Genomic DNA, 7,645 nt, shown 5'->3' with positions numbered 1-7,645 from the left:
AGACTGGTGAACATTGTAGGCTGTCAGTTCCAGTGTAGCTGGGAAGTAAGTGTCCCAAAAGAGAGCGCATTGAGGTCCTGTTAGCTTATTATATAAGCCTCTAGTAGTGAGGGGCTTGTATCTCTCTTGAATCCTCTCACTTTAATACATTAAATACTTCAGCACAAATAAGAAGTTAGTCATTGGCTAGGAAAAACATTTTGAACAAAATACCTTTGACACCATAAGAGACCATTCTCTAGCTTTCCTAGCCATTGACCCTCATAATTGGAGAATAACTTTCCCCTTCCAATCATACTAAGAACTATATTCATGAAAGTGTGCAAGCCAGCAACTTTATGTCTCACATCTTAATCTCCCCTATCTAAGTTAGATACCAATTTTTTTGTTTTATCCTTTACTAACAAACAAGTTTCTCTGAAGAAACAAGCACATTCCTTTCTCAGACAAATCTTCTGTTCATTAGAATGTTTAGCATTTGTATCCCTAAACACAGTCCAGACAAGAATAATAAGCCATCATGTTGCAGCAGTCGACACTAGCTCACAATAGGAAAAATCTTATATTCATGTGCTTGGGTTCTGATCAATTCATCTCCAGTCATTAGTGGCTCGGAAGCAGGAGTGGCATCCACTTCCTAAACAATATGACTCTGGAAACTCTATGAACTTTGAGAAATGATGATAGTTATAGAAAGTCTTCAGATCTTTTGTTCATAGGGTCACTATGAGTTGCGCTCCACTTGACAGCAATCAGCAATAACAAAACAACAACAACAAAAGTGACTAGGTCCAAATGGAATCAGCTGCAAACACTGGAGTCCATACTTCTTCCTGTGTTCCAGAGTGTCTGGGTTTTCTGTTGTTGTTGTTGTTGTTGTTTGTTTGTTCGTTTGTTTTTCACTCAGTCTTACCCCACGCATAGGGCCAAGTCAACTAGATGGGGTCCTCATGACTCCTTGCTACTCAAGCCAGGAACCATTTTGCCCTTATCCATACATTTATGCATGCAGGTCTACAGTTCTGATAGAACATGCCCAACTCGAGCCTATCTCTTCATTAGTGCATGTCTTCAAATGTAAATCTCTTTAATCAAAAGTTTGAAGGCAAATCTACAAATCCATTAAAATGTGCATCTGCTCAGAATATTGAGTGGACGTAATCTTCCACCAGGGTAAGTACCATGATCTTTAATTATATTACTTTCTTTCTTTTTTTAATAAATTTTTTTATTTTAGACTGATTTACTTACAAGGTTTATAGATACTGTTTTTCATATCAGATCTTCCCATTTCCTTTATCCGTCCCTCCCTCTACTCATCAAATTATGCAATCCTATCATTATCTCCTAGCCCATCCTCATCCCTCTGCTCCTACCCCACCCCCCAGATCCTCATATATGTTTTATTTGTTATCTTTCCGTTTCTACAATAATGGTCTTATACAGTATTTGTCCTTATGGAACTGAGTTAGTTCACTTCACTTCACAAAATAATTTCCAGTCCCACCCAAGTCAGGTTTTTTATGTTGTGCCATTGAGTTGCCTACACCCAACAGCAAACCTATGTATAGCAGCTCTGAGCCCTTCCCTGTCCTGAGCCAGTCTCACTTATTCCAACACACCTACTACCAATTTCTCTTGCAAGTAATAATTCTATTACTTTCTCTTTTTTATCACCCAATGCAACTTTATTTAGAATGTAAATTCTTTTTACCAATTAATTTAAATATCAGTATGTACTAGGGATGATAGAGAATTGATGCCTTTGAGCTGTGGTGCTGGAGAAGAGTGTTGAATATACCATGGACTGCCAGGAGAACAAACAGGTTTGTCCTGGAGAGGGTGAAGCCAGTGCTCCTTGGAGTCAAAGATTCTCAAGCTTCGTCTGACATACTTTGGGCATATTGCAAGGAGGAACTGGTCCTTGGAGAGGGACATCATGTTTGGGAGAGTGGAGGGACAGCGCAGAAGAGGAAGACCCTCGATGAGATGGATTGATTCTGTGATTGGAATGGTGGGAGTGAGTGTGTTGGAGATGGGGAGATTGGCACAGGATAGAGCAGGGTTTAAGGCTCTTGTACATAGGGTCACTATGAGTCGCAAGCTACTCGATGGCACAACAAAAACAACATGTACTTCCCTTTTCTGCTTCCCTCTCCACCCATCTCTTCCAAATATCTGCCATAATCTCAGTTATTTCAATATCTCTTTACTAAGTTTCATGACTGAACAGTTGAGTAACATGATACTGGAACACAGTTAACCCCTCAGGTGCACTTTCCACAGTACCTTTTTCTTCTCCACAATTGAGTGGACTCTTGATACCCTAGGCGTGTTTTTAAATTTCCAAGTCATTAGGCCAAGGTCTGTGTCGTTAGGCCAAGGTCTCCTGTTGGCATGGCTGCTGGCTCTGCTGAAAGGCTTCTGGTCCACAATAGCTAATGGCTGTAGTTCATGCCCAACAGCTAACTTTTTGGAATTCTCATGATCATTGGGAAAATTAAAAGTCTGTGCATGGGAGTTTGAGGTGGTGCTTCCTGCTTGCCCCATTTGATTCTCTTCTGCACTGTAATTAGCCCAGTTTTGCTCACTAGCTTGTTTGTTGTAGCTGCAGCAAGAAGAATTGTTTCTGTTTCCAGTCACCAGGTTGTACCGAGGAGGAGATATGAATGAAAGTGGAGCAGTTTATGAGATACAGTCATTGAAATAAGCATATTTGGTAGAGCCAGAGTCTTTGAAAGGACTCAGTGGACCTGAGTAGCATAGTAAGGATCACTCTTGCCCTTCACATGGTCCTTGATGCCTTTAAAAAAGAATTAGAGAAGTTCAGTTATGTTCAAGGCAACAGACACCACCAGCATTAAAATGATGAAGATGGTTTTCTCTATGGGGTAAAGAGAAAGGAGTCCATTTGATGTGGGCAGGGGTGTGTTTTGCAAGTGTACACAGCACTCAAGCTGAAGCCCTAGCTGTACCAACTGAGATGCCTCTGAGCACATTTCAGAAGCTGTCCTGATTGTATTCTGCTACTAACCTAGATTATAACCTTTTAATTTCTCCAACATGATTCTGTGTCACCTGTAAACGATCACATTATATTTTGGACCCAGTAACACATAAGAAGGGTGTTGAGATGAATAGAAAGAGGTATGAGAGTGAGGGGAATAGGTCTGACCTCGTGAGAATTGTTTTTGTGTTGTTCATACTATTGATAGGGACAGTTTCCCTTCATGAAGTTGGTAAAAGTCAATCATGGTCATTGCCACATGGCCCTTGATCTTTTTACAACATTACCACTTAGAGGAAACATCTGTATCCACCAAGTACCAAGGGAACAAATAAGTTTGTCAAGGAGAAGGTGAAACAAAGTTGCTCCTTGGAGACAAGGATTTTGAAGCTCTGTCTGACATATTTTGGACATGTCACCTGGAAGGACCAGTCTTTGGAGAAGGACATCATGCTTGGAAGGATGGAGGGATAGCACAACAAAGGAAGACCCTGGAGGAGATGTGTGGGTAGGTTTGTTGGAGACAGTTTGATCTATTCAGGATAGGACAGGGTTCAGAGCTATTTTACATAGGACTTCTATGATTCACAGGTGAATCAACACAAATAACAAAAACAACAATGGCTAAACCATTAAACATTGCCCATAAAGCGGTATAAATACAAACGTATAAACTGTCACAATTGTCCAAGTCTTCAGTCACTGGAAAGAAGACAGCATGCAGTTTAGGCCATTGTGCAGATTTGTTCTTGCCTTCCTCATTCAGGATCTTCTCATCTACTAGTCTTAATGTTTCAGCTTTTCACATCACATTTTTTCCACATACCTTGGAACTGCAATCTCTGAACCAAGCAGTACTTTTCTTAGAAGAAACCTACCCTTGTATGTCATTGGCGTATCTAATTGCAGAAACAAATAAATGCTATGTGTACACCATAGCTTTCATTTCTGTTGAATTGCAACAAACTTACAGGAGACGCTACAGTGGGTTTTTCGAGGCTGCAAATATCAGGAGAGGAAATTCTTCATCTTTATCCCTCAGTGGAATGAATCACTGGTGATATAAGATAGGTGAGACCTTTGACTTAGCAGTGCAACTCCTTATGAACTAGGTCCCTAAAGCTCCCACATATTGAAAACAATAACAACAACAACAACAACAACAACAACAACAAAAATAAACCCACATTGTCATCAAGTTGACCCTGTAGTAGATATTCACAAAATATAAAGTATGTGGAAGGAGACTTCTTATCTTTCTCCTGCAAAGATGCTGGTACATTTGATTGGCCAGAGGCAGGCCTCTAGGAGTTAACAGCTTAGCTCTCTATGTACTGTACCACCAGAGCTCCTTTCATATGCTGCTGTTGTTGTTACAGTCTATCACGGAGTTGGAATTATTTATAGCTGACCTTTCAGAGGTTTCAGAGGCTGTAAATTGCACAGGAGGAGATTACCTTTTTCTCTCCTAGGTAATAGTGAATGGGTTCCAATCACTTGCCTTTGGATTGGCAGCACAACTTCTTAACTTTAAGCCACCAGAGTTCTCCTTTTAAGTATCTTCTAATCAGTATCTCATTAAAACTACACAAGTGCAGCCACATTCTGAGAGAGGCACACTTTTATCATTATTGCTTTATAGAGAAAGCAATCAAAAGAAGAGGAATGTTAAGTCACTTGAACAAAATCACACAGCCAGTAAGTGCCAGAGTCAGTATTTGACAGCAAGAAATCCAGGTGCACGGATCCTTGGTTCTGCTCATTCCTAACTGGGCAACCTCAATAGTCATTTCACCTCTCTAAGCTTAAGACTTCTAATCCATAGAATTATACTACATCAAGACTATTATATACAACAAAGGTAAAATAATTGTGGATTATATTAGATATAAAACATTTCTTGGATCCATGTCATAGTTCTATTTCATGGCGGACATTAGATTTTCTCTTTTTCATCCTATATTTCCCCAGCCAAAAAGATATTTAAGTGGCTTAAGAGGTTCCATCCAACTTCAGTGCATGAATCTTTATTTACAGTTTAATACTCACTATCTCTGTCCCTACAATTCATAAGTATCCATCAAATGTTCATTTATATTTTGGGATGTTAGGCCAATCACTTTAAAAGGTTGAGAGGAACTCACTCCAAAGCAGTAGCATTTATTTTACCAACAAATATCAATGGTTTAGGTTACTTTCTGTGTAGAATATATTACCATTCACTCATTGCCCTTGAATCAAAACAAATTCATAGCTGACCGCTCTGTATGTAAATCACAGGGGAAGAGATTGTTCTTCTTTCTCTCTTTAATCCACTGGTGGAGTCAATGTGCCAGGGAGATTCCATGTTTAGGTTAGTAGTACAACTCCTTAAGCACTACACCACCAGAGCAGAGCCAGTATATCATGGAAAGAACACATTCTACCATTAAACTACCATTTCTCTCTAAGGTTTCACAATGTACCAAGAATTGGGAAAGGGGGTTGCAGGCACAAGTCCATCCAAAGTGAAACTTTGGAGATGTGAAAAGCATGGACTGCCTTGTTTTCCTAGGTCTTACATTTTTCTGCCTTTGATAGGGGACAATCTTGCCACTTTTCTATCTCTTGGTTTAGTGAAAAGTACTTGAGTTTTTTCTTCTCTAACAGTATGGACTGGGGCTCAATGTCAAGAAGACAAAAATACTCACCACTGGACCAATCGGTAGATCAGGATGGATGGTGAAGAGACAGGTCTTTAGAGAGGGACATCATGCTGGGTAGAGTGGAGGGACAGCGCAGGAGGGGAAGACCCTCTATGAGGTGGATTGATTCAGTGACTGGGGTAATCAGGATGGGTGTGTCAGAGGTAATGAGATTGGCACAGGATAGAGCACGGTTTAGGGCTGTTGTACATAGGGTCGCTATGAGTCGCAAACGACTCGACGGCACATAACAACAACAACAACACTTTTCTGTATTATACAGGTTTTATATTTCATAAATTTTACTCTATTTGTTTTGTACCAAGCACTAGTCTAAACTTTGAGAATATACTCGTGACCAAAACAAATGCATGGGGCTTGAAGAGATAGTGAATGAATAATAACAATAGACATACTAAAGTGTTTATTTTGTATGGAAAGGTGTGTGCTGTTGATGAAAGAAAAGGCCAATTAGGAGAGATGGAAGAGGAAGTGACAGTGTGGAAGTGAACGGTCAGGATGGGCTTCTTCATTCAAGTTGTTAAGCCCTTGGTGATCTGAGATCAGTCAAGAAAATGGAAAGAGTGTAAAAACTCAGAAGTGGGAGATGCAAAAATATAATGAGCACAAGAGAGGGGAAAAAGAAATAAGAACAGTGAAGAATAGGTAACAAAACACACAAGGTTTTATGGGCCATTGTAAGGGCTCTGACTTTAGTCTGTGTGAAATAAGAGTCATTTCAGGATTTGGGGCAGAAGAGGAACATACGGTGTGATCTGTATTTGAAGATTTCTTCTGACTGTAGCACTGAAATAAACCATCAAGGAGCAATTATAATGCATAGAGATGCTTAGGAAGTTACTGCTGTACACAAGCCAGTCAAAAATATTGACCGTAAACTAGGAAGAAGTGATTGTATCCTAGGTATAGTTTCCTGTTTGAGACTGCCCTCCATTTTTATTATGTCTGTGTATAGACAACTGCAAAGTCTTTAACATGTATTAGTAACTCAACTTAATCTTGAATTTCCTAAAATATGCTTTTCATTCAACATTCATTCACTGAGGCTGAAGCTTTAGGACAAAGATAGGTAACAGGCCATTCACAGGTTAGCTCTGTTACAAACTGATTTTTTAATTATTATTTATTTGAATCAGTACTCCAAGAACTGGAGGTCTGGTGTCTACTGGAGAGAAGTTTCACTGTAATCCCTGAAGGCATGAGGCTCCAGTCCACCAGCTGCTCTGCAGGAGAAGGATGGGCAATCTACTCCTGCACGATTTGTTGCCTCTGACTCAATAATACACAACAACAACAACTCTAAGAACACAAAATTAGCATAAAATGATCAATCGAGATTCATTTTTAACATCAGAATAACTAGAAAGTTTGGCATTGCATCTTTACACGACAATCATCTGCTGTGATGGAGCTATAAGTTTGAGTTTATATGAGGGCACAAATTTCTACTTGTTAATCTTTGCATAATGACATTATTTGCTAGACCTTTGGGTACTGAAGTTAGTGAAATTGAAGTCCAGAAAGAGTTATGAAGAAGAGAAATAAACAGTGATGTTGACCAGATTTACTAGATTACTGACCATCAGCCTCAAGACATGAGACACTTAATGTAGGCTAAAATTAAGGTTCAAAGCTCAACTGTATACACACATATTTTTGGATATTCCCTGTAACTTCAATGGTGTCACTAGCACTGATGTCATGTCAACCAACGCAATAATTCCTTGCTCCACTGAATAGACCTCTTCTAGTACCAGATCCTACAGACCTCCACTGTCCCAATAATGTTACTTGTAAGTCAAAATTGCTGTCTAACAGTAAATGTAATAGAAATGTTATTATTCCTAGGTCCCCTTGCATCACCTAGGACTTAAAACAACGTTATGAATAATAGGAGCCTTGCTCTATCTTGCATGCACCATTGTTATAATCT

The 7,645-nt window shown here is 39.5% G+C and overlaps 1 pseudogene; it reads right to left on the bottom strand.

Annotated features, from left to right (window-relative positions):
- LOC102871266 overlaps positions 1-7,645 on the bottom strand; it is a 76,549-nt pseudogene that overhangs the window by 56,598 nt on the left and 12,306 nt on the right.

The sequence above is a fragment of the Elephantulus edwardii genome, unplaced genomic scaffold (genome assembly GCF_000299155.1).
Source record: "Elephantulus edwardii isolate Elephantulus edwardi_28Jun2011 unplaced genomic scaffold, EleEdw1.0 scaffold00156, whole genome shotgun sequence".
Taxonomy (NCBI): Eukaryota; Metazoa; Chordata; class Mammalia; order Macroscelidea; family Macroscelididae; genus Elephantulus; species Elephantulus edwardii.
The sequence above is the reverse complement of the archived record's forward strand: the minus strand, read 5'-3'. Positions and strand labels throughout refer to the sequence as shown.